Source organism: Podarcis liolepis (assembly GCF_965112155.1).
Source record: "Podarcis liolepis genome assembly, chromosome: 15".
Taxonomy (NCBI): Eukaryota; Metazoa; Chordata; class Lepidosauria; order Squamata; family Lacertidae; genus Podarcis; species Podarcis liolepis.
In genome coordinates this window covers 14,356,492-14,383,445 of record NC_139566.1, presented here as the reverse complement: position 1 = coordinate 14,383,445, position 26,954 = coordinate 14,356,492, and the positions used below count along the sequence as shown (strand labels likewise).

Genomic DNA, 26,954 nt, shown 5'->3' with positions numbered 1-26,954 from the left:
GCCAATCTGTGATTGTCGGTATTGTTTCATTTTTCCACTTCCTCGCCACAAGAATTCTTGCTGCTGTGGTGGCATTCAGGAACAGTGGTCTTACGGCTTTTTTAATTCCGAATGGTAAAATGCCTAAAAGAAAGATCTCTGTGTGTTTTTTTTAAAAAGTTAGTATGAATAATTTCTTGAATTCATTATAGAGATTATCCCAGAATTCCCTAATGATTGCACAAGTCCACCACATGTGGGGGACATGTGTTTGCTCCATTGTTTTTGCCTGGCTTTGTTTATGCAGAGGGGAATTGTTTGGCAAAGGTTGGGGGGAGAGATAAAATGTTAGCAAGCGTGTCGCAGGCAAGGACACTAAACAAAGTGGCTGCATCACTCCATGTAAATTCCTTTTGCTACCTACAGCACTCAGACACACAAGTTTTCCTACTCAGTGTTCACTTTTGCAAAGTCAATGATTCCAGAAAAGGCATCCAAGTGCCATTTCTGCTGTGCTCATCTTGCTACAATAGTTTGGACAGGTGTGGCTAGAGTGAGGTTGCGAGAAACGCTTGACGATTTCTCTGAAAATGTGGAAGATCTGATCCACACTTTCAAAGCAACCAACCTGAGTCACACTGCCTGGATTCCTACGTGGATCAGGACAGTTATTCCTTGAGTTTTGTATCCCTCTGAATCTTGCAATACCATTCTCGGCTCAGTAACATAGAATCACAGAATTGTCTAGCTGGAAGTGACACCAAAGGCCATCGAGACTAATGCAGGAATCACAGCGAAAGAATCATGTGCAGGGGGGCCACCCATTGGTGGGCATCAGTCGCAGAGCCAGGGACTGGATGTGGCCCCTCCATACCTCTCTATCTGGCCCTTGGAACTCTCTCCATGCCACACCCCTCTGCGGTTTTGCCTGGTTGCTATGTTTTCCTCCACTGCTGGAGACAGTATGCTTCTGAAAGAGCTGCTGTTGTACTCAAGTCCTTTTTTCAGGCTTCCCAGAGGTATCTGCTTGGCCACTATGAGAATAAGATGGTGGACTAGAAGAGCCTTTGGCCTGATCCAGCTGCCAGGCTCTCCTTATGTTCTCAGGAACAGACGACTACAGAATATATGAATAAAGAAAGCCGAGTTTGGAAAATGCAGGGGCTTACTTAGCAATCCTCAATGTGAAAACAGCGATTGCCAAATATATCCAGATTCCCATGAAATGTTAGTGGCAATGTACAGAGATCCAACCAGCTTCTATTAATCTTTTTATGATGCTCTGTGCAAACAGAACCTCATATTCTCTCTCTCTCTCTCTCTCTCTCTCTCTCTCTCTCTCTCTCTCTCTCTCTCATATGTGTGTGTGTGTGTCTTGTTTTATAAGTTGGAAGGATATCTTTGTATTTAAATTTGTACTTCTGAAACCATCTTATTTAGGAAGAAGAAATTAAATGTGTCAGACATGGAAATAAAAAACGCACACCCAGCAGTCACCTTTCTATCCCCGGATTTGAGTAATATATTTGCTCTGAGGTTTGCTAATACCATGTCAACACTGCTGTTTGTCTTCCCTCGTACATTTGTTTGTCTTCTATGCTATTCCTTGTTGCCCACTCCCCTCCTCCCTGTTTTCCTTCTCGCCTAGCAAAATGAAAAATATTTTTAAAAAATCACTATGCATAGGATAGACAGCAAGGGAAACTGAGAAGTAGCAAGAAAAGTGTTCATAATCGCTTGGTTTGTCAAAAGGAAAATAAAACTACGGGGGTTAGGGGCCCTCCCTGTGTAGTTAATCTGCTATTCATTGTCAACCTCAGTTCCCCCTTCCTCCATCTGCAATATGGGAATAATAATTACACCAGGGGATACAAGTACCATCACATTAGGAAGTCTGGTCCACACAATGAATGAATTCTCTTTGGAATTATCTCCAGACCCTGCAAGTGTCCCTATTTTCCCAGGCAGTCCTAGATTTTCTGAAGCCATCCCAGTTTCTGATTTGATCCTGGAATGTCTCGCTTTTCCTTAGGGTGTCCCTATTTTCATAGGAGAAATGTTGGAGGGGATGGAGTTATCTGACCCCCGAGCCAAGGAGATAAGTAACAATGCAACCTTTAGAAATCCTCTGAAGGCAGCCCTGTATAGGGAAGGTTTTTAATGTTTAATGGTTTACTATGTTTGTATATACGGTATGTTAGAAGCTGCCCAGAGTGGCTGGGACATCCCAGTCAGATGGGCGGGGTATAAATAATAAAATTACTACTACTGCTACTACTACCATTATCATGGAAAAGGACGTCCTTATTTTCATGGGAGAAATCATAGAATCATAGAGTTGGAAGAGACCACAAGGGCCATCGAGTCCAACCCCCTGCCAAGCAGGAAACACCATCAGAGCACTCCTGACATATGGTTGTCAAGCCTCTGCTTAAAGACCTCCAAAGTAGGAGACTCCACCACACTCCTTGGCAGCAAATTCCACTGTCGAACAGCTCTTACTGTCAGGAAGTTCTTCCTAATGCTTAGGTGGAATCTTCTTTCTTGTAGTTTGGATCCATTGCTCCGTGTCCGCTTCTCTGGAGCAGCAGAAAACAACCTTTCTCCCTCCTCTATGTGACATCCTTTTATATATTTGAACATGGCTATCATATCACCCCTGTTGGAGGCTATGCCCCCTCCCCATTAAATATCAAAAGGGTGCCGTCATTTTTCAGCCTCTACCGAAGGTCTTTTTCTTTAAATAAGCCTTTTAAGTAGATATCTTTCCCAGTCTGCGTCTGCATTTGAATTTGATGTTTTATCACTTACGTTTGCTGCCCTGGGCTCCTTTGCGATGAAGGGCAGGATATAAATTTAATAGTAATAATACTAATGATCATGATAAATACTTTCATAGCTTGCAAAGGTTGTTGCGGTAGCCACCATGATGCCCTCCAGGTGCTGGAACTTCAACTCTCATATCGTTGCAACTGTTATTTTATAGTACAGAGCCACAGGGCTGCCAGGAATCAGGAGAGAAGCAATGGCTGGCTTCACCATTTCCCCCACATCACGATCTTTTACATCATACACACACATTGCGATTCGTGATATATTGTCATGCCCAGTATTCTGACACTGTGGCCATGATGTGGACTTCAAACCAATTTGGGACAATGTGCTGACACATCGCCCGGCCCTAATAAGCTGGAGGAGGGGAGGGCCCCCACTGTTGCTGCAACTGCCCCATTGGGTCCAGACCTGTGGACAGCTGCCCAGAGGCTAGAAGCATTTGTGCATGTGTGTGACCACAGCTGCTGTAAGTGTTTCTCCTGCCAATAAAGAGTTAACTGGATGTGAGCTTCCTGTATCTGGGACGGCCACGACAGGCCCCCTTGCCCATCATAACAGCACTCATTCTCTTTTCGCTCAACTGACAGTAAATCAAAGAAACCATATGGCTTCCCTCTATCTTGGGGAAAAGAAAAAAAATAGGAGGGAGGGAGGGAGGGAGACAACAGCCAAAGTTTGTGCAAGTCATGGAGGAGATCCACTCTGTTGCCTCCTGGATGTTCCAGAGCTGCAGCTGGGTCGCTGCCTTGAGCCACCCACAAGACTGCCCCCCCCTCCAATTCTGGGAATCGGCGTACAGCTGGAACTGAAAGTCCCAGGAAGGCTGCCAGATCAGTCGAATGATGGATGAGCCCTGCTCAGTGTCTTATAGTGGGGGGCGGTGTATGGGGGGAGAGAATCGGCTGCCAGAGGGGAAAGCAAGAGGGTTTGCAAAGCATTTTAAAGAATTAACAGATCAGACGGTCACCGCAACCAGAGTTTCCTCGCCTGCCACGATCCCCCCCACACAGCTTCTTAGTTAGGGGAGGTGCTGTCCGCTGTTAAAGCGTTATTGGGATAATAGCTGAGAGGAAGTGTAGTTCTGAGAGTATCCGCTAGGGGGCAGCATACACAGGAAGCTGCCTTACACAAAGTCAGACCATTGGTCCATCTAGAATTGCCTGTAGTGACAGGCAGAGACTCTGTAGGGTTTCACACGGGGCAGGGGGCTTTCCCAGGCCTACCTGGAGATGTCTGGATTGAAACTGGGATCTTCTGTATGCAAAGGAGACGCTTGATAATTAGGTTCACCATTCTTACTATAGTGCATGGAGGGGAAACCTGTGGCCCTCAGAATGCTGCTGGTTTGCCCAAAGCATTGCTGGTCTTCATGGAATTGTAGAGTTGGAAGGAACCACGAGGGTCATCTAGTCTAACAAAGCAATGCAGGGACTCTTTGCCCAACACAGGGCTCAAACCCACAACCCTGAGATTAAGAGTTGCATGCTCTACTGACAAAACTGCCAAGGCTCGCAACTCCTCTCTTCCCTTTAGCCATATTGTTGGGAGTTCGAGTCCAACCACATCTGGAGGGCCACAAGTTCCCCTCTCAGCAAATGCGCCTGGCTACTGCAACATATTGTCCTCCTTCCTGTCTTGGGCAGAAACAAGGAAGGGTCTTAGCTCAGTAGTACAGCATTGGGCTTCCACTCAAAGGTCCCAGGTTTAATAATAATAATAATAATAATAATAATAATAATAATAATAATAATTTATTATTTATACCCCACCACCCATCTGGCTGGGTTTCCCCAGCCACTCTGGGCGGCTTCAAACAAAATATTTAAAATACATTAAAACATCAGTCATTAAAAACTTCCCTGAACAGGGCTGCCTTCAGATGTCTTCTATAAGTCAGATAGTTGTTTATTTCCTTGACATCTGATGGGAGGGCGTTCCACAGGGCAGGCGCCACTACTGAGAAGGCCCTCTGCCTGGCTCCCTGTAACTTCGCTTCTCACAGTGAGGGAACCACCAGAAGGGCCTTGGCGCTGGACCTCAGTGTCCCGGCTGAACGATGGGAATGGAGACACTCCTTCAGGTATACAGGGCCAAGGCCGTTTATCCCCAACGGCATCTCCAAGGAGGGCATTGAAAGGCCCCTACCTCAAACCCTGGAGAGCTGCTGCCAGTCAAGGTCAACAATGGTTTGACTCAGTGAAACTCAGCTTCCCAAGTTCCTGAGTTTTTTAGGGTAAGCTCTGTGGTAGAACTTCTGTTCCTGATGTCGATGTGCCAGTGGCCTGACTCCAGGAAAGCCAAATTCCTAGGTTCAAAAAGTGTCCTGGCTATATAGGGCAGCTTCCTGCTAAGAATGGGCGAATGAGGCAGAACTCCATTAAAGTTCCTCTTCTCCGGCTGTCCCACCCCAAGCTGTTTATTTTTCATTATTATTCCAATTAACGATAAACTGCAAAAGTTCAACACGACAAAATGAAACATTTGCATAACAAACATTCTGCTGACTACTCAGATTAACATTTCAGTCGCATCCGGGAGGGCTGTTATCGTATGTAGCACATTCGGGTTGGTGCTTCCCATTTGAGCAGGGAGTTTGCCGTTCAGGCCCCCGCCGGGAATCCCTTGGCCACTGAAAGATTCATGTTTACCTAGAGGCTGTTTGGTGATCCAATCTGAAGGCTTTGTTTACAGCAGAAATGAACAGGTGCAAATATCTCCCCGTTCAGCGCAAATTTCGCCGCTTGGCTTTTTTAATGGGGCATTTCAGATTTGAACGGGCCACATTACAGCAGGGGTATATGGTTACTTGGGGTCTCATCCCCATCAAGTGTCCCTGTTTTCCCAGGACAGTCACGGAATTACAGAAGCAATCACAGCTTATGATTTCAACAGGGAATGCCCTGGTTTCTCCCTCCGACGCTGCCGCCACCAAGCATGGGAGAAGGATGAGCCGGTGCTTGCACTTAGCAGGGGAACCATCTTGAAGTGGAACCCTTGTGTGTAGGGGAGGCAGTTCCCTCTTGCAGCAGAAGTATCAGGTGTCAGGGGATCCAATCCCCCCCATGGTAGGCTGCCAGGAATGGATAAGACAAAAGAAAATTAGGGAGTTCTGGGATGTAATATACACTGGTCCAGGTCCCATCAGCCAGGGGGCCTGATGGGAAACCTGCCAAAATCTTCAAAGTGGGTGGAATTGAACTTACACAACCACTTCACAAGCTCATTGAAAAAATCTGGGAAAGAGAAGAAATCCCAGCAGACTTTAGAGATGTCAAAATTATCAATCTCTTTAAAAAAAGGTGACAGAACTGATTGTGGAAACTATCGAGGCATCTCTCTATTAGCTGCAGCCAGCAAAATTCTTGCAAGGATCTTAGCAAACCGTCTCGTAACAATATCTGAGGTGACCCGGTACTTCCGGGTTTCGGCGGGTCCGTAACCCGGAAAAACGCAACCTGAAGCGTCTGTAACCCGAGGTATGTATTCCGAACTTAAAAATGGAAAGCATAATGCTGGTGGTCAACAAAAGAGGTTTAAAGACTGTCTCAAGGCAAATCTGAAAAAATGTAGCATAAACACTCACAACTGGAAAACACTGCGAGCGCTCCAGTTGGAGAATAGCCTTTACCAAAGGTGTCATGGGCTTTGAAGACACTCGAACTCAGGACGCAAGAGAGAAACGTGGTAAGAGGAAGGTACACTTGGCAAATCCACACCACTATCAACTCCTGCCCAGAAACCAATGTCCCCACTGTGGAAGGACGTGTGGATCCAGAATTGGCCTCCACAGTCACTTACGGACTCATTGTTAAAACCGTGTTTATGGAAGACAATCTTACTCGGCTACGAGTGATTGCAGAAGAAGAAGAAGAAGAAGAAGAAGAAGAAGAAGAAGAAGAAGAAGAAGAAGAAGATACACGGAACTTAAAAGAATGTTTAATGTTTCTTTCATTTAAAAAAAGAGGCTTTCCTTTTGGGGATACTAGGCTCTGATATACCCAAGAATGCAAAGGAAATATTCTTGTATGCCACAGTGGCTGCAAGAATGTTAATAGCTATGAACGGGAAGGGTGAAAAGGTACCGATAAAGTTAGAGTGGCAACATAAATTGATGAACTATGCAGAGTTGGCGGTTCACAGGATAAAATCAGAATATAAAACCTCAAAGTACACAATCAAAATAAAAACAACAACAACAACCCAATAAACCCTCCCCCTTCAACACATTTTGAAAGGGCATAGGATGTCAATCAAATCAACTGAAGGCCTGGTAAAAGAGGAAGCTAAAAGTGTATAATGAAGGCACCAGCCCAGTGCCAGATTTACGTATAAGCTAAACAAGCTATAGCTTAGGGCCCCACTCTCTTGGGGGCCCCTCAAAAATTATTTCACTATTAATATACATCTGCTTAATTGTATTTCACTATTAATATACTTCTTCTTAATTGCATTTCAGTTCAACAATCCCTTTGATAAAATACATATGTTGTTATGTGCAAATGGCTTTAGACAACCTATTAGGTCCATAAATTACTATACAGTGGTACCTCCAGTTACAAACTTAATTCGTTCCGGAGGTCTGTCCTTAACCCGAAACCGTTCTTAACCTGAGGTGCGCTTCCGCTAATGGGGCCTCCCGCTGCTGGCGCGCAACTTCCACTTGCATCCCAGGGCAGAGTTCGCAACCAGGAGCATCTACTTCCGGGTTAGCTGAGCTCATTACCCGAAGCATTTGTCGGGAGGACCGTATGTAACCCGAGGTTCCACTGTATAGCATATATTCAACACACACACAAAAAAAACAGTGACAATTTGACAAAGGACAGTTGGACATATAAGGGACCCCTTTCCCTTCAGTAGTTTAGGGCCTCATCAAACCCAAATCCGGCCCTGCACCAGCCCCTCTTGCCAGCCCCTCTCTGCCACTGCCAAAGCCACTGTCACTTGGCGGCATGAGGTCTGGCACAGACAGAGGAAACAAGAGGGGAGACAGCAAGCAGCTGCCTGGCAGGGGCTGTGGCAAGGAAGGTGGTCAGCTGACTCGCTCGCACGTCTTTTGCTGCTGTGCTCCTGTGTGAGCCAGCTGGAAAATTTCTGGGAAATGTTGGAGGGTATGGGTTCTTTTCGACCACAGAGGACATAGGCCAAACATCTGGATCAGGGTGGGTGCGTGGGTGGGAACCTGTTGGCCTCCAGATATAGTTGGACTCCAGCTGTCAGGAGTGCATGCAGGAGCCAGGCCACGTGACCCATAGGGCTTCGCAGTCTGGGGCCTTCCTAAGTTTGTTCTGAAGAGGCAAGGCGTGGCCACACAGGTGAGGCCACTTGGTATCTCACTGCACCTGGTGGCAAGAGCCGGGAAGGGATATAAGGTCAGCATTTCCTTTCGGCTCTTTGCCACAGCAACTCGTTTTCCTGCCTTGCTGTGTTTAGCTTCTTGTTTCCTGATCCTCGGCTTCATGACTCCTTGCTTCTCGACTCTTGGACCCTTGACTTCGTGACTCCCTGCTTCCTGTCCCTCGGATCCCTGGCTGCTGGACTCTCGTTCCTGCTCCCACCCCGCCATCTTGCCCCCGGTCCCGACATCCTCAGCTGGAACTTCGATCGCCCATAGACCGGACTGTGACACCTCCTTGGCGAAGCCCCAACACTGCAGAGATCCCTGCTATGTCCTCTCTTCCTGTTTTTGGGCTGTCAGCTTTCTACCGATAACCAGCTGTTTTATTCTAATAGCCCCAGTTGGGCTAAAGGAATGGAGAGGAATTTCGTTTGCTTTGCATTTTAAAGCCAACAAACATAATCTGCAGTTCCCAGAATTTGCAACAAACAATCGGATTGTGCAACTCTCTGACTTTTTGCTATGCAGTTTTGGTTCAAAAATCTCTTGCGGGGAGATGCATACCAAAACTGTGTGTTCTAGGAGAAGAGAAAACAGTGACCAGGCTTTCCAGTTATCCAAAACTTTTCAACAGGCTGGATATGAAACAAAATATTATGAAACAAAATATTCCCAACGGTTTGGGGGTGGGGTGCGAGGAATGGGGGAGAGGAAAAGGCTGGCTCCATGTTGTATTAAACAGAGGGAACAGCTGCTCAGTGGAAAAGACGGGATGTGACTGCCGGGGTCCACTCAGTGGAGGCTGCTCTGGAAGGGCGAATGGGGCCCTGCCCCACGAACCTCAGTTTGCCCTCAGTCAGCTCCCACTTGCCTGCCTTCTAAATGACACACAGTCCAAGGAGTGGCCCTGCCTGCCAGCTTCCTTCTTCTTACTCAGTTGTTGCCCATTTAAAACTTAGCAGAGAGGAGGAAGTAGACACAACCAGAATTAGGTGGCTCTGCCTATTGCTGATTCTGGCTCTAGCGCCATCTACTGTTGGGCTCCCTGCCTTCCCGCCCATCAGTCCTAAGGGGTACCAGCCACCACTGCTTAGAAACTTAAATTGTCACCACGAGACTGGCAACGCTCAATGGCAATGCAATGATGTGTGTCTGTTGGGAGTAAAGGATAACTGTGGGAGGGAAATGGAATGGAGTATTCTGGGAAAGGAGCACTGTACCCTGAAACTGCCAGGCTACAACAGGGAGAGAGATGGTGCTGCTGGGCCTCACGGTCAGCTCAACTCAGAGACCGGCGACTTTGGGCTCCCCTTCTCCTGAAAATCTTTCAATTCCCAGCTTGTGATTGCAAGAACTCCATGACTAAGAAGAAGCATCCCTATTCGAGAGAGCGAGCAGAAGATAGTGTACTGAAACACAGTAAAATGTGATTTAAATGGTTTGCCACTTTGAAAACTAGCATATAAATATTCTAAGTAAATAAAGTAGTACCTCAGGTTACAGACGCTTCAGGTTACAGACTCCGCTAACCCAGAAATAGTACCTCGGGTTAAGAACTTTGCTTCAGGATGAGAACAGAAATTGCGAGGCGGTGGCGCGGCAGTGGCAGCGGGAGGCACCATTAGCTAAAGTGGTGTCTCAGGTTGAGAACAGTTTCAGGTTAAGAACGGACCTCCGGAACAAATTAAGTTCTTAACCCAAGGTACCACTGTAAATAGAATGCAGCAAACCCAGAAGTGTTTACTTCTGAGTTTTGCTGTGCGCACATACGCAGAAGCATTCTGCGCAGTTCGCACATGTGCAGAAGTGCTCTATCGTGCTTCGCACATGCACAGGAGCGCCGCTCTGGTTACAGATTTTTTGGAGTGCGAAAATTTCTGGGAAATGTTAGGGTATGGGTTCTTTTCAACCACAAGGGCATAGGCCAAACATCTGGATCAGGGTGGGTGCGTGGGTGGGAACCTGTTGACCTCTAGATATAGTTGGACTCCAGCTATCAGGAGTGCATGCAGGAGCCAGGCCCTGTGACCAGTAGGGCTTTACAGGTCTGGGGCCTTCCGAAGTTTGTTCTGAAGAGGTAAGGCGTGGCGACACAGGTGAGGCCGCTTGGTAACTCACTGAACCTGGTGGCAAGAGCCAGGAAGGGATATAAGGTCAGAATTTCCCTTCAGCTCTTTGCCACAGCAACACGCTTCCTGCCTTTGGCTTCTTGCTTCCTGATCGTCGGACCTTGGCTTCTTGACTCCCTGCTTCCTGGTCAATCGGACCCTTGACTTTGTGACTCCTCGCTTCCTCGTCCTCAGACCCTTGCTTTCGTCACTCCTTGCTTCCTGGTCAATCGGACCCTTGACTTCGTGACTCCTTGCTTCTCGACTCTTGGACCCTTGATTTCGTGACTCCTTGCTTCCTGTCCCTCGGATCCCTGGCTTCTGGGCTCTCGTTCCTGCTCCCACCCCGCCATCTTGCCCCCGGTCCCAACGTCCTCGGCTGGAACTTCGATCGCCTGTAGACCGGACCGTGACACCTCCTTGGTGAAGCCCCACCACTGCAGAGATCCCTGCTATGTCCTCTCTTCTTGTTTTTGGGCTGTCAGCTTTCTACCGATAACCAGCTGTTTTATTCCAATAGCCCCAGTTGGGCGAAAGGAATGGAGAGGAATTTCGTCTGCTTTGCATTTTAAAGCCAACAAACATAATCTGCAGTTCCCGGAATTTGCAACAAACAATCGGATTGTGCAACTCTGATTTTTTGCTATGCAGTTTTGGTTCAAAAATCTCTTGCGGGGAGATGCATACCAAAACTGTGTGTTCTAGGGAATGCACACAAAAGGTGTATTTTAGGAGAAGAGAAGAGAAAACTGCAACCAGGCTTTCCAGTTATCCAAAACTTTTCAACAGGCTGGATATGAAACAAAATATTATGAAACAAAATATTCCCAACGGTTTGGGGGTGGGGTCTGCTCCTTGACTTCGTGACTCCTTGCTTCCTGATCCTTGGACCCTTGATTTCATGACTCCTTGCTTCTCGACCCTCAGACCCTTGATTTCATGACTCCTTGCTTCCTGATCCTTGGACCCTTGACTTCGTGACTCCTTGCTTCTTGGTCCTCGGACTCTTGGCTACCTGACTCCTGGTTCTCTGACCCTCGGACTCCTGACTTCCTGACTCCTGGCTTCTGGACTCTTGTTCCTGCTCCCACCCCGCCAACTTGCCCCCGGTCCCAACGTCCTCAGCCGGGCCTTTGATCACCTGTAAACTGAACTGTGACACCAGCTCCCATCAGCCCCAGCCAGTAGAGTCCATGCTCAAGGATGAAGGAAGTTTGAGTCCCACAAAGATCTGGAAGCTGTGACCCCACCCGTGATTTATCTGTGATTCATAGGGTTTGGCGGAGAAACACACTACTTCCGGATGTGGTGGACTTTCCTTCATCAGAGGTTTTTAAGCAGAAGTTGGACTCTGTCAGGGATTCTTGAGCTGTGAATGCAGGGGGGCTGGACTAGATTGCCCTTGTGGGTCCCTTCCAACTTGCACAATTCAGCGGTTCTACAGCCCTGGAGCCTAGTGAGAGACAGTACATCTGCTGCACCTGTGCTTGGCACACAATGGAACACTCTCCTAAGCTGATTAAATCAAAGCCTCTTTTTAAATGAGAAGGGGAGAAATCTGCCGCTCCTGTCTTTGGGGAGAACCGTATCCCTGCCAAGATGGACAGGATCTGCTTTCTCCCCCACCCACCCCTATTCACAGCGCCAGAACCAGTCAATAAAAACAAAGGAGGACCTACATATGTTACTATAAATGGGGACAGAGAGAGGGTGAACATGGACGCACGTGTGCATTTTTAATCTAAGCATTTTCCATTCTATTAAAAAGAAGAAAAGGCTGAATGGATGAACCAGTTTCCTCCTAAGCGCCTTCAGACAGCTTGTTCCAAGAAAGGGGGGGGGGAGGCAAATCTTCAAAAACCTGGGGGTGTCTCGTTCCAAAAAGAACCATTGGCTACGGGGAAGGGTTGTAGCTCAGTGAAAAGAGCACTGGGTAGGGCTGGGAGAGAGATCCCCCCACCAGAAACCCTGGAGAGCAGCTGCCAGTCAGTGTAGAAAACATTGATCTAGCTGGTCTGATGGTCTGAGCTGGTGTAAGGTAAGTTCCTCTGCTGCTGTTAGGTCTTTCATTCAGAAGCACGAGGACTAGAATCCTACTTTGCTTTTGGGAAAGGGCAGTGGCTCCGTGACAGAGCACCTGTTTTGCATGCAGAAGTTCCCAGATTCCATCCCAAATGGCATCTCCAGGCAGGGCTGGGAAAGATCCCCTGCCTGAAATCCTGGAGAGCTGCTGCCGGTCAGTGCAGGCAGCGCTGGGTTAGATGAACCAGTGGTCTGACTCAGAATGAAGCAGCTTCTTCTGTTCAACACATTTGCATTCATCGTCATTCTTCCTAAACCTTGTCACAAGTCACTTGGCTACTGAATCACATGGATGAACTCTCTTTCGGAGCCAGATTGAGAAAGGCTTCTTCTCTTCTCTTTTCGCAAGGGAAGCGCAGCTGAGCTAATGATGCTTGAGCCAGGCTCAGTTGGAACAGGAAGCCCTCTGATGCTCCTTCCTGTCCCGGAGGATCCAGTGGGCAGCTTGGGTGGGCTAGCCAGGGCTTGGAGTACTTCCCCGAGAAGCTGCCACTAGCAGCTCATTGCTTCATCAGATGGGGCAGCGTTTACAGCTCATGACACTCCGGGAGCCTTTCTGAACCTTGGGTTCCCAGGGGCTGTTGGACTACAACTCCCATCATCCCTGACCACTGGGCCTGCTAGCTAGGAATGATGGGAGTCGTAGTCCAACAAAATATCCAGGAACCCCAGGTTGAAAAAGGCTGACCAAGGGTGGCACTCTTCCAGTTGCAGAGTGCTGTGAGCGTACCGCATGCCCCGCTTTGCATGGAGCACCTTGGAAGGTTAGAGGTGGCCCCAAACCATCCTTCAGTTGCATGCCTCATCCCCAAATGCCACAAATTTCTACTTCCTTGGCTTTTAAGCAAAGGTTGGGTGACCATCTGTCATGGATGCTTTAGCTGAGTTTCCTGCATTGCAGGGGGTTGGACTAGATGACCCTTGAGGTCCCCGCCAACTCTACAATTCAACGATTCCTCTCACTATTAGTTAACAGTGACAAATTGAACTGAATGGGCCCTGCCTGCCTGCCTTTCTCAATCGCCCCTAAGTCTGTATGCAACCATGGTTAAATCCCGGCCTGTTCATCGTGAACACAACGGGAAGTAATCCATAATGTTGCAAGATCTGGATTTCCCCCAAAGACTCAAAGTTTCGGGGGAGAAAGGGAGGAGGCCGTGGGGGGGGGGGGAGAGAAACAATTTTTCATTTCAGCTCTGCTACCAACCTGTGTGTAATCAAACAAATTACTCGCTCGGGGACCACAATGCATGCTAGAGGAATTTCTCTCTCTCATTACAGACAAAATTAATCTCTTTGCCGCTTCCAGCATTGTTGCTGGTTGCTTTCCCCCCTAGCCTGAGCACAAAATGCAACTGCACGGTTAACCCCTTTTCCCTGGGAGAGGATGTCCCTGTGAGGGCTGAGGTGGGCAGCAATCAGAAGTGAATCAGGCATTGCAAGGCAGGCTGGCATTCGGAAGCGATGAGTGAGTCAGAAGCCAGGACACAGGTGCTCACCAAAGCCCAGGAAAACCATTGTGGCTCCAGCAAGGCTCAGCTGTGAAAGGAATCCCTTTGTAGCTACTCCTTCCAGCCTAGGGGAACCAATCATCAGTCTGGCCAGGAACTTCTTCATTAAGAAAGCTGCCGGCCGCAGTTTAGTGGTTCGCCACGCAGGGCAGCTGCTAACAGGTTCCACCTGTTCTCAACACTGACCTGGTTTGCAGATCGTGCTAAGCCAAACCATGCTTTAACATGGACTCCATAATAATAATAATAATAATAATAATAATAATAATAATAATAAATTTTTATTTATACCCCGCCCTTCTTGGTTCAAAAACTGGGCTCAGGGCAGCTAACAACAAATTGAAAACGCTTAATTGTAAAAGCAGTATAAAATACAGTATAAAAACATGGATAACAATAAAATTCAAAATTCAGAAATCAGTTTAGGGGAAATAAGCATTAGTCTAATCCCCAGGGCTAGGTGGCTGAATTGGTCCTACTTGGGCCAGTGAGGAGGCCAGGGGAGAATTAGCTGTGGGGTCTCAGAGTGGGTAATCTTCATAAAAGGGGAGGGGAAGGGAAGAGAAGGGAAATAAAAGATCAGGCTGAGTTCAAGATCAGGCGGAATAGCTCTGTCTTACAGGCCCGACGGAAGGAGGTTAAATCCTGAAGGGACCTAGTCACATGGGACAGAGCATTCCACCAGGTTGGAGCCATCACTGAAAAGGCCCTGGCCCTGCTGGAGGATAGTCTGACTTCCTTAGCGCCCAGGACCTCTAAACTATGGTTATTCGTGGACCTTAAGGTCCTCTGCGGGGCAGACCAGGAGATCTCCAGGAGAGGAGATCACAGCATCTTAGAATTGTAGGGTTGGAAAGGACCCCAAGGGCTACCTAGTCCAACTCACTGCAGTTCCAGATTCACAGCTGGGATCCTCCTCCACGTCCCTCTTACCACCAAAGTCACCCCTCCATTGAACTGGGTTCCTGTCCTGTGTAATGTTAGAAGCTATATAAGCTCGGCACCAAAGGGCTCCTTAAAGCAGGGTTACAGTCAGCAAAACAGAATGCCTAGTTGACATTTGGAGGCCAGGCTGCTCAAAAGCCCTATTTTTCAATAAGACTTTTGGTTCTGAAGTTCATTCTGATTGTGCAGATAAAATATAACAGATAGCATTTGATAGGATGTGCTGTTAGTGTGTGAAAACAGTCACGATCCAAGGATCCCCAGGCATGCATCTCCAGATGGTGGAGACGTCAGGGCATCTTCACTTAGTTGCAAGTGGCCGATAGCCAGGTGCCTGGCAAATTTCAAATGCTGGTCTTGTGCCTTGGGTGCATAAATTACATGGAGCAGACGTCGTACAGTGAGGGTCACGGCGTGATTTCCATATGGATTGTGGTGAATGAGGAGGGCCATCCTTGTGCACCACTCTCCTTATGTTGGGTTTGTATGAATGGCCAAATCACTGGCCTTGGACTCAGTCACTGCCCACTCTGGCCTCACCCATTGGCATGTTGCCACTGGCTGCCCACCTGCCTCTGCAGAAAGCTTGCCCTCCCTATGCTAGTGGATGCATTTGGGAATCTGGGTCTGATGTGAATCAGTACCCTGGACAGCAAGGGCAGGGGTGGCGCTGTGGGTAAATCCTCAGTGCCTAGGACTTGCCGATCGTATGGTCGGTGGTTCGAATCCCTGCGGCGGGGTGAGCTCCCCTTGTTCGGTCCCAGCTCCTGCCCACCTAGCAGTTCAAAAGCACCCCTAAGTGCAAGTAGATAAATAGGTACCGCTTTGTAGCGGGAAGGTAATGGCGTTTCCGTGCGCTGCGCTGGTGCTGGCTCGCCAGAGCAGCTTCGTCATGCTGGCCACGTGACCCGGAAGTGTCTTCGGACAGCGCTGGCTCCCGGCCTCTTAAGCGAGATGAGCATGCAACCCCAGAGTTGGACACGACTGGCCCGTATGGGCAGGGGTACCTTTACCTTTTACCCTGGACAGCACCAGTGATGGGAGATGGCTCCCTGTTTTCTTGGGTTCAGGGCACCTGAGTACAGTATGCAGGACCTCTCTGATGTGCATGGAGCTCCTATCCCTGAGTCACCCCTCCTCTCCAAAGATGGAGGGTGAGGAGAGCCCTGTTTGCAGTGCAAAGGCTGGAAGCATCTTGGCAGGGAAGGGTTTGGGTTTCAACCTAGGTTTCCTAATGGCCGGGTACTCTGGTGCATTGGTAAACCCCATACACACTGCATTATTGAATTATTGATGCAACCTTTTTTTACAGGACAAATGCACATGCCCCATAGAAAGACCCTCAATGTATTTGTACAAATCGGTCCTGCCTTCCTTTTTATTCATTCCTTGCCTCCTAGGCGCTTTGATGGATATATTGAAATAAAAAGGGTCGTCTCTCCTGCAGGCTTGCCATCCAGTTGGCATGGCACAAAAGGAAAATAGGATGGGGAGGAGAGAGGAAAACGAGCAAGTGCAGGCATCAGCATAATTTTTCTTATTGAGTGAAGCTGCCACAGATAGGCAGTGGGCACCTGTTGAAGATTCCAGTCATGCTTTCCCCCCAGGATAGACTATTCTTCCACCCCCTTAAAAAAAGAAAGTCAGCTGGCATTCTGCGACCACTGAGCTTGCTCATGGATCACTGGCTTATTTGGGGCAGGAGGCAATTTCTCTACTTTTTAACTTGTGGAAATCTTAGGATTCTTCCAAGCCTGTTGGTCTTCCCTTAAAGCAGTTTTGGCTAAACAAGGACCGGGCTGTGAGTTTGCAATACCTGGGATCATGACCAGCTTGCACGGAGGCAGTTCAGGGAGGGGAGGAGCCAAATGGCAGCCATTTCAGCCCAGTGGGCCCTGCCGCCCCATATTTCCTTCTGCTGCAGAAGCTGCCAATAGTCTCATCAAGCTCGCTTTTCACAGCACATTATCAATATGCAAACTGTGCACGGGAGCTGCAGAGGTGTGCGGGGGAGACACAAAGAAACTATCAGAACAGAAAGCCGCATTAAACTGTACAAGCGCTGTGCTTTGTATAAAATTCAGAAATAATAATTTGAGTTGGAATGATGGGGAATCCATAATAAATTGGTTCCACTTCAGAAAGAAAACAAGGTAATTCAGAAATCCGGGATCTGGGTTGTTTGAGAAAGGGAGAAATGCAAATGTATCCCAAAACGGAGCTATAGTTGAACTGTTCTTTCAATCCTGGTTGAAATAACAGAGCAGGCTTCCAGCTTTCCGGACATCCAGGCAATGGTTGGCTGCTGTTCATTGGGGCTGGTGGGGCAGAAGTAAGGGGAGCCCAACAGGAGTTGGTGCCAGAGCCAATGACAGGCAAAGACACTTCATTCTAGTCAAATGAAGGCTGAGCCCCATTCAGCACCTGGGGGTAAGTAAGAGCTGAGGTTGATTTCATAAGAAAATGCATCCCTTTGGTGGGAGGAGGGCATAAGATGCTCCAAATAATAGAATTATAGAATTGTAGAGTTGGAAGGGACCCAGTGCAGGATTTTTTTTTGCCCAACATGGGGCTCGAACCTATGACCCTGAGATTAGGAGTCTTATGCTCTACCAACTGAGCTATCCCAGTCAATTTGGGCAACCTCAGATTCAGCAAGATGGCTCTCATATCACCTTGCAGTCTTCTCTTCTCCAGGCTAAACATACCCAACTCCCAACTAGTTCTTTGCTGATATTTGACAGTGAGCAAGCAGGCAGCCTCCTGGAGAGGCAGTTGCAGCTCCCGCCTGGCCATCCTGCTGCTGAATTAAGCTGTGGTTTGACCTAGTGTGCTGCCCAAATCTGGCCTTGTGGTCAGCTCTCTGCAGACAATAAGTAAGCTTTAGCTCTATGACTTTGGAGGTTGTCCGTCTTGCTATTTTTATTTTAAATACTGTTTTGAGCTTTGGATTGGCACAAATAGCTTCAAATCGTTTTGGTCTGGTCCTGATTTGACCTGATTCGGTTTGAGAATTGGCCGGGTTTGTTGCACAGCCCTGGTCTACAATCTGTAGCACGTCCAGCAGAGCTAAACCATGAGCCTGGGTTCAGATGGCACACTAGGTCAAACGATGGCTTGGCTCAACTCAGAAGGACGTGGAGAAGAAAAGTTGCTGTGATCTTAGCTGGGCTTTCTGAATTGCAGTGCATTGGGCTAGGTGACCATCAAGACTGGTTGGGTAGAAGCCAGGGAAGCCACCAGTAGGTGGAGCCAGAACCAATGGCAGGCACAGACAGCGAGTTCTAGTTTTGCCTCTGCCCTTCTCTCTGATGAGCTCCACAAAGGGTAACATTGAGAGTAAAGAGGGGTAGGAAGTTGACAAGCAGAGCCCACCTGTGAACTGGCTGTAAATAAGGAGGAAGGCAGGTGGGGGGGGCAGGCTGAGGTGGGGGGGGGCAATGACCCCGTCACCCAAGCAGACTAGCCCTACCATGTGAAAACACAGAGATATGCTGTAATTTAGCCTGTGCCAAAATGGTCCCCATGGGACGTGGGTGGCGCTGTGGGTTAAACCACAGAGCCTAGGACTTGCTGATCAGAAGGTCGGCGGTTTGAATCCCCGCGACGGGGTGAGCTCCTGTTGCTCTGTCCCTGCCCCTGCCAACCTAGCAGTTTGAAAGCATGCCAAACTGCAAGTAGATAAATAGGTACCGTTCCAGCGGGAAGGTAAACGGCATTTCTGTGCGCTGCTCTGGTTCGCCAGAAGCAGCTTAGTCATGCTGGCCACATGACCCGGAAGCTGTACGCCGGCTCCCTTGGCCAATAAAGCGAGATGAGCACCGCAACCCCAGAGTCGGCCACGAATGGACCTAATGGTCAGGGGTCCCTTTACCTTTAAGGTGGTCCCCCCAGATGTTTGGCCTCCAGCTCTCATTAGCCCAACAAGCACCTGGCTGGGGCTGACAGGATTTGGATGCCAAACATCTGGGGGGGGGGCTTTTTAAAGCTGGAACTTGCTGGAACTCAGTTCTGGCACCTCTCAGTTCTGGCAGCCATTGCAATTATAAGAGAACAAGGGAGGTGTTCCTGGTGTGTTCCAGCACCTCTATTTCCTAGAAAAATAGCACCAGGAAAGCACCCAGACTGGGATGCCGAGGGCCGGGCGCAGCTCAGTTCAGCATCCTCTTATCCACCAAACCAAATGAGCTGAGCTCACATGTGGCCAAGTAGAACAAATTGCTCCACTCCCCCTCTCTGTCCTTTCCAGCTGCTCGGCTGGCTGGTGTCTGGATTGATGGCGGGACTGAAAAGAGCCAGAAAAAGGTCTTTGGAGAAGCAGGTTCTGGAAAGGGTGGCCTGCCCTCTGGATAAACCCTTTTGCCTTTCTGTAATTTCCCCCTAATTCTCTCCTTGACGAAGATAAATCATGCTCTTTGGGGGGCGGTGGAGAGGAGAGGAAGAAAACCAACCGGGTTCTTGATTCCTACGCACTGGGGATTGCCTTATGACCTCCAGCTTTGCCTGATTTCCTGCTGCATGTGCCAGTTTCAGTTGTGGCCATGTCTGGACCTGTTGTCTAACTCTAGAGAGCTCTTTGCCCTTGCAGGAGGGAGCGGATAAAGATCCAGCCTGCTGGGCCAAGACAGCTCCCCACCCTCTCTCAGGAGGATCACAGGCACCTCTTGTGTCTCCACAGAAACCGTTGTTTTGGACAACAGCGCCTGTGCTTGAGTTTTCCCTGATTAAAAAAAGACAGTGGACATTCTCTATTTTCAGGATGCTGTTCCAGCAGTTTCCAGGAGAGAAATGCAATAAAATGATGCCTCATTAACTGGGGTAGCAGGACTTCCTCTCTTAAAAACTTTGTGTCTGACTGTGAGGCGCAATGCTCTTTTCTCCAGGAGTCCAGCTGTCCTTCTCTATTCCCCAGATGCAATATGATTCAGGGACGTAGAAGGGGCGGGGGGAGAATGGCAGCCATCACCCCCAAAAGTGGGACCCCACTGGCCACTGTAATCTCCCCACCCCGATGTTCCAGAATGACAAAGCATGCTGGCAGAATTAAAATGGCATAGTAGCTGATGAATACAAACCAGTTCTTTTTACACCAACATTACAAGCAACAGGAATTTTAAAAAAAACAAAACAAAAAACCCTTCAAAGGGGGAATGGTCTCTTGCAAACAGGGCTGTGAAAAGCAGGGGGTGATTTGGGCTCAGCCCTAGGACAATTAGATATTCGCTAAATAATTGCTTCTTGGTTCATAAAGCACTGCAGGTCTAGCTATGCCAGAATAATGGAAAACGGCACATAGGAGACAGAGGGAGGGAGGGCACAGGCAGTAAACTAGTGGGGGGACTTTTTCAGGCTGAGGTGCACTTTCTGGACAATATTCTGAGGAACACATGCCGGAGGTGGGAGGAGCCAGAGGTAAAAGAAGGCGGAGCAATGGATGGAAATGTTACCATGCTGCAATGGGCTGATTTCTTCACATTCATGCCCTCCCCCTCCATTTGTCTTCAAATCTCTGAAGGGCTGCCACATGGAAGATGGAACAAGCCTGCTTTCTGCAGTTCCAGAAGGCAGAACCTTAACTGGTTACCTTGGGGGAGATTCTGACTTTCCGATGGTGAGAGATGTTTGGCAGTGGAGAGGGAGGGCTCCCTTGGAAAATGGTGGACTATCATTTGCTGGAGGTCTTTAAACAGAGGTTAGAGGGCTATCTGCCATGGATTCTTTAGTTGTGATTCCTGCATTGCTGGGGGTTGGACTAGATGGACCTTGCGGGTCTCTTCCAGCTCTAATCTCATTTATTGTCATTTGAATCCATTGGTTGGCTGATTGATGGATTGGTTGGTTTGGGTTCTACTCGCTAGAGCAACAGAAACTAAAATGGGATATTATCTCTCCACTTGGGGTGAGGGGATTTAACAGTAGTGGCTAGAGCATGGGTAGGCAAACTAAGGCCCGGGGGCAGGATCCAGTCCAATCACCTTCTAAATCCAGCCCGCGAACGATCCAGGAATCAGCGTGTTTTTACATGAGTAGAATGTGTGCTTTTATTTAAAATGCACCTCTGAGTTATTTGTGGGGCATAGGAATTCATTCATTTCCCCCCAAAAAATATAGTCCAGCCCCCCACAAGGTCTGAGGGACAGTGGACTGGCCCCCTGCTGAAAACGTTTGCTGACCCCTGGGCTAGTGTTTGAGAAGCACCTGGAAGGCCAGGGTTCAAATCCCCACTAAGCCATGGAGCTCCCAGGGAGACTTTGGGATAGTCATCAACTCTCAGTCTAACCTAACACATAGTGTTGTTCTGAGGATAATATGGGGGGGGCATATATACCGCCTTGAGCTCCTTGAAGGGAGGAACATGATATATAAGTGCATTAAGAAATAAGAAGAAGAAATTTGGGGGATTCCTTGTCCTGAGTGCATGCTGAACCGTCTGTCTCCTGAGGCCTTTTCTTCATGGATTAAATCATCCCTGCCTGGCTGACCCTTACTGCATACATGCCATGTATTATTCAAGGAGCGTAATTGCCCTAATAAAAGGGACATAAAGATTGCAGTGCAAACACTCAGACACCCAGGAGTCAGGGAGATTTACTTCCCCAGGGGCTGCAGTTCTCGCACTGGACAAGGCTCTACTCTCCATCTATAAAATCAACCAGGAGAGGAGGTGCTGTCCTGAGATAGCTCAGTTGGTAGCGCATGAGACTTTTAATCTCAGCGTCATGGGTTTGATCCCCACATTGGGTGAAAGATTCCCGCATTGCAGGGGGTTGGACTAGAAGACCGCTGCAGCCCTTTCCAGCTCTATGATTCTAGGTCTCTGCTGTCACTGGGTGTGTCTACACCAGAAGTGGGGAACCTCCAGCTCACAGGTATCACCAGGCCCACCAGATCACCCAGTTTGGCCCACAAGGCCAGCTCTGACAAGACACACCCACCTGCCCTGCACTTGAAAGATTTGGCCTCTTGGACCACAGTCTCCACTTCCATGAAGAAGGACTTGCAGCAAGAGTTAGATTGCACCTCACAGTGGCTGGCAAGAATGCGCTTGCTAGGAGTTGTTCGACTACCTCAGAAGTACATGTGAAAAGGATCTAGGCATCTTAGTTGAGCACAGACTTGAGATGAGTCAACAGTGTGATGCAGCAGCAAAAAAAGCTAATGCTATTCTAGACTGCATCAACAGACGTATAGTGTCCAGGTCAAGGGAAGCAATACTACCACTCTATTCTGCCTTGGTCAGACCACACCTGGAATACTGTGTCCAGTTCTGGGCACCACAATTTAAGAAGGATGTTGACAAGCTGGAATGTGTGCAGAGGAGGGCAACCATATTGTTGCCCAGGACTGACCTGCTGGGAGGCTGAAGGGCCCTGCCCTGCTTCTCTCCACCTGGCTTGGGGTGGGGCCTGACAGGCTCCATAAAGGACAGGGCAGGGAGGGCTCCGTTTTTGTTTTTGTTTTTGTTTTTAAAATTGCTTTTATTTTTTATCTATGTCATTTTAAATTGTGATTGATATTTTTTTTATAAAATGTTTATTGCAATTTTAAACAACAAAAATAACAACAGAGCTACAGAAAAAACAAAAAGTTCAAAGTAAAATTATATAAAAGGTAAGAATAAGGAGACTAAGAATAAAGAGTAAAAAAGAAAAAAAAAGAAAAAGATCACAAATGTTCATAAGTCATACTTTCATGATCTTTGGACTTCCTCACATCGCCCTCCCCTGCGTTCTCCATCATATAGTTAAATACAGCAATTTGTTACCTTACTTCCAATCTTATTTTGTAATTCTCAAATATCCAATTCCAAATTATAAATATTTTGATCATAAATTAACCTGCTAAATTTGAACATAATGTTTCTTCAGATTTCACAATTTCTCTACACATCACCTATTCTCATATATCTTACATTAGATTTACTGCTGCCATGTTACTCTCATTTGTGCATACTCCTAACATTCATACAATTTATAACATTTCTGTAGATAATCTTTAAATTTTTTCCAGTCCTCTTCCACCGTCTCTTCTCCCAGGTCTCGAATTCTGCCAGTCATTTCAGCCATAAATTGTGATTGATATTAATGCTGTATTCTTGGTTTTAGATTTTATTATTTATGTGGAAATTGTTTTCCGTTTGGTTGTGTACTTTTTGATGTGTTTTATTTATTGTTTATGACTTTTGTCATGTTGGTAAATGTAAATCTTGTCATGTTGTAAGCCGCTTTGAGCACTGTTTTTTAACTATGGAAAGGCGGCATACAAATAAAATGATGATGATGATGATGATGATGATGACAAGGGGGAATGTATGCAGAAGAGGGTAACCAAGCTGATCAAGGGTCTGGAAACCAAGCCTTATGTGGCCGAAATGACTGGCAGAATTCGGGACCAGGGGAAGGAGACAGCGGAAGAAGATTGGAGGAAATTTAAAAACTATCTTAGGAAATATTGCAAAATTAATGACTGCTAAAATGTTGTGGTTATAGAAAATAGGGGATTACAGAGGTAAAAGATTATGTAAAAGAAAAGAAGAAGGAAAAATTTGACAAAATTAAGGGGGAGGATTTGCTGAAATAATTTGAGAATCGGGATGCAGAAAGGGGAGGTATGGGGAAGTCGGTGAAGTAAGTTTTAAGAAAAAAAAGGACTCAAAATTATACATGTTTGTTTTTGTGTGTGTATGTTTGTATTGTGTATTTTGTGTGTTTTTTATAATTTGTGAAAATCCAATAAATATTTATAATAATAAAAAATGGAAACCAAGCCTTATGAGGAACGGCCAAGGGAACTGGATATGCCTAGCCTGGAGAAATGGAGACTGAGAATTGATAGGATAGCCGTCTTCAAACATCTGAAGGGCTGTCCCATGGAAGATGGAGCAAGCTTGTTTTCTGCTGTTCCAGAGGGTAGAACCGAACCCAATGGCTTCCAATTGCAAGAACAGAGACTCTGACGCAGCAGCAGGAAGAACTTTCTGACAGTGAGAGCTGTGCAGCAGTGGAACAGAACACCTAGGAAGGTGGTAGACTCTCCTTCATTGGCGGTGTTTAAACCGAGGTTAGATGGCCATCTGTCTGGGATCCTGCAGCTAAGAAATACATCCCTGCATTGCAGGGCCTCAGACTAGATGTCCCTTGGGGGTCCCATCCAGCTCTACAGTTGTATGATTCTATGGCATGGAGAGCCCAGAACCATGAACACACTGCAACGTTTTGCCATAGGACTCACTGATTACTGTCAGGAGTGCATGCAGGAGCCAGGCCCTGTGACCAGTAGGGCTTCGCAAAACTGGGGCCTTCCTAAGTTTGTTCTGGAGAGGCAAGGCGCAGCTGCACAGGTGAGGCCACTTGGTAACTCACTGCACCTGGTGGCAAGAGCCGGGAAGGGATATAAGGTCAGCATTTCCCTTCAGCTTTTTGCTGCAGCAACACACTTTCCTGCCTTGCTGCATTTGGCTTCTTACTTCCTGATCCTAGGACCTTGGCTTCCTGACTCCCTGCTTCGAGATCCTCGGACCCTTGACTTCGTAACTTCCTGCTTCCTGACCCTCAGACCCCTGGCTTCTGGACTCTCGTTCCTGCTCCCACTCCGCCATCTTGCCCCCGGTCCCGACATCCTCAGCCCAGGAGTTTGATCACCCGTAGACCAGCCATGAAAACTACTACCATTTCCCATACTTTATATGTTTATATCCTCTGACCTGATGGGTAACAAGGAGAGAGCAGGTAATCTCAGGAAGCTCAGTCCCACCCACAGTGGTTCATGCTCAGCTTTTTGCTGCTCACCTTGAGCACAATGCTCTCTTCCACCCGCCCACCCCACCCCCCTTCAAAGCCAGGTCATGTATTATAGCGATGCTTCCCCTCGCATCACGTCTCGGCCCTTCTCCAGACTTGGCATCAGTAATAGCCAGTGGATGGAGGTGTCTGCCAGCCTAGGCGGTAGTTCAGAAGGCAGGAGGACAGGTCTTGGCTTTGGGCAGCGTCCAACAGATTGCAGAGAAAGCTGCTGATGTTTCTCTCCTTTCCCCCACCACACACACACACACACACTTTCCACGACTGCAGCCTGGCTGTTACCGACAGTTGTCAACCTGCCAAGGCTGAAGGAGCCACTACAAAAATTAATCAGGGAATGGAGTGACTCGGAGCTGGGAGTCATTCCAGGCAGGCCAGGCAGGGGCTACTGAACTTCCCAGGGTTTGCTCATGATTGTAAATAATCTCTTCCCTTTCCCCACACAGTCAGTTCCAGTAAAAAAATGGGGGGGGGAGTAGGGATATGGGGTGAAGCACTGGGTGTTTTAGCGCTGCCTCTGAAACAAATGGCATTGAAAACACTGGGATGCATGACCGTGTCAATCAATTTCACATGTTGTGAATTTCTAATGCACAGGAGATAGATAGATAGATGATAGATAGATGATAGAGCTACATCTGAATGCCACCTTTCCTTCAGAGACCTCTTTGCTTCCTGACCTGTAAAGCACTGCAGCTATTAGCTACCCTACCTAAGTCAGAGATGGGTTGATGGCTTGCCTTGCAAATAGAACTGAGAGGCAGGAATGGGAGACTAATCCATGCATTGCAGATCTCAGAAAAGCTCTGGCAGCTCCCTAATGCAGGGAGGAGGAAGGATGCCCCCCATCTGGTTCCTAAGGGGGAGTGGCATTTGGGGGAGGCTTTCACCCAAATGAATGGCTGCAGCCTCTCATATATTGTTGGGGTAGGTAACATCAGGCCTGAGGGCCAAATCTGGCCCTCCAGTCCTTTCTGTATGGCCTTCGGGACTCTCCTCAGGCCACACTCTCAGTAGAGCATGAGCCTCTTGATCTCAGAGTCATGGGTTCAAGCAACACACTGGGAAAAATGATTCCTGCATTGCAGGGGGTTGGACTGGATGACCCTCGTGATCCCTCTATGATTCACACCCTCCTTGAGTGCTTTTGCCTAGCTGGGATATAAAGGCTGACCATGCCTCTTGCTTGCCCAGATGGAAGGTAGAAAGGCATGTCTGCCAACTCCACAAAGGGAGAATGTACATTTGTTGTCCCGCCCACTTTGCCTCTGACTCCGCCCACCCCAGAAGTCTGCCCAGAAAAGAATGTGACTGGTGTTTTGGATCAGGTTAGCCATATTGATTTGTATGCTGTTGGTGGATTTTTGTCATTGTCTTGTTGGGCTGTGTATGTGATAAAGGGGAGCCATACTGGGATGAAGGTGTCTTCTTCTATTTGTCAGTTTCAGTTTATTGGTTAATTTTTCTAGTAGGGCTGTTCCCCATACTATTTGGTACCCTTGGTCCATGCTTACTCCTGACAGGTCTCTCCAGTGTCTGGCTATGATGCTTCTGGCTGCTGAAAGTAGGGGGGTTATGAGTTCTTTGTGGTGTAAGTGGGCATTATTGTCTTGGAAGGTGTTTGGTAAGGCCAATTCTGATCCAAAACACACACACACCCCACTCACCACAGCCAACCACAAATGAATAACCACACCCTATTCTAGGCCAACCCCACCACCAAAATAACACAAGCGGACAGCAAAGAACCTGCACAAGCAACGCTGACACCAAACCCTACATATAGTAAGTAAAATAGAAACATCGCTACCCCACCCCCACTCATCTTCCCCCCCCCTCCACCTCTTTCCCCCTTTTCTTCCTAATGCCTCAACAAATGAAACTGATATGTAAGAATGATATATGGGGGGGGGGGGAATACGAGAGAGAGACATTGCACACACTTTTGTAAATCAAGAAAATCTTTTTAAAAATAAAAAATAGAATGCGGTGGAAAGAAGGGATCCTCACCCCACAGATATATAGAACAGCAGACAAGCCCCTTTTAATTGCCTGCTGGCCTGCAGAGAAGGGAGCAGCAACCACTGCGAGTGAGGGGGAGACCATCCCCTCTGTTATTTCCCTGCTGTTATATATCTACATTCACGTTGTAACTTCCCGCTCTTGGATAATTAGCCAATATCTATATTTATATCAAAGCCACATGTGTTGTAGAGAACAGCCAACGTTCCTCTTTAGAGAATGCCTGGCAGGCTATAAATAGCCCCCATCTGTAATTATCTCCAGAACGATTTGTTATAATGGGGAGGGGGGAGGGCTGGGAGAGCAAGGACATCAACAAGGGAAGGAAATTCAA

At 47.7% G+C, this 26,954-nt stretch overlaps 1 long non-coding RNA gene across 1 annotated transcript in view; it reads left to right on the top strand.

Moving 5' to 3' along the window:
* The first annotated feature begins 20,159 nt into the window (after window positions 1-20,159).
* LOC310694618 overlaps window positions 20,160-26,954 on the top strand; it is a 30,856-nt gene continuing 24,061 nt past the window's right edge. Inside the window, exon 1 of the long non-coding RNA XR_014519776.1 lies at window positions 20,160-20,377. This is a non-coding gene — a long non-coding RNA (uncharacterized lncRNA). The remainder of the gene's footprint in view (window positions 20,378-26,954) is intronic.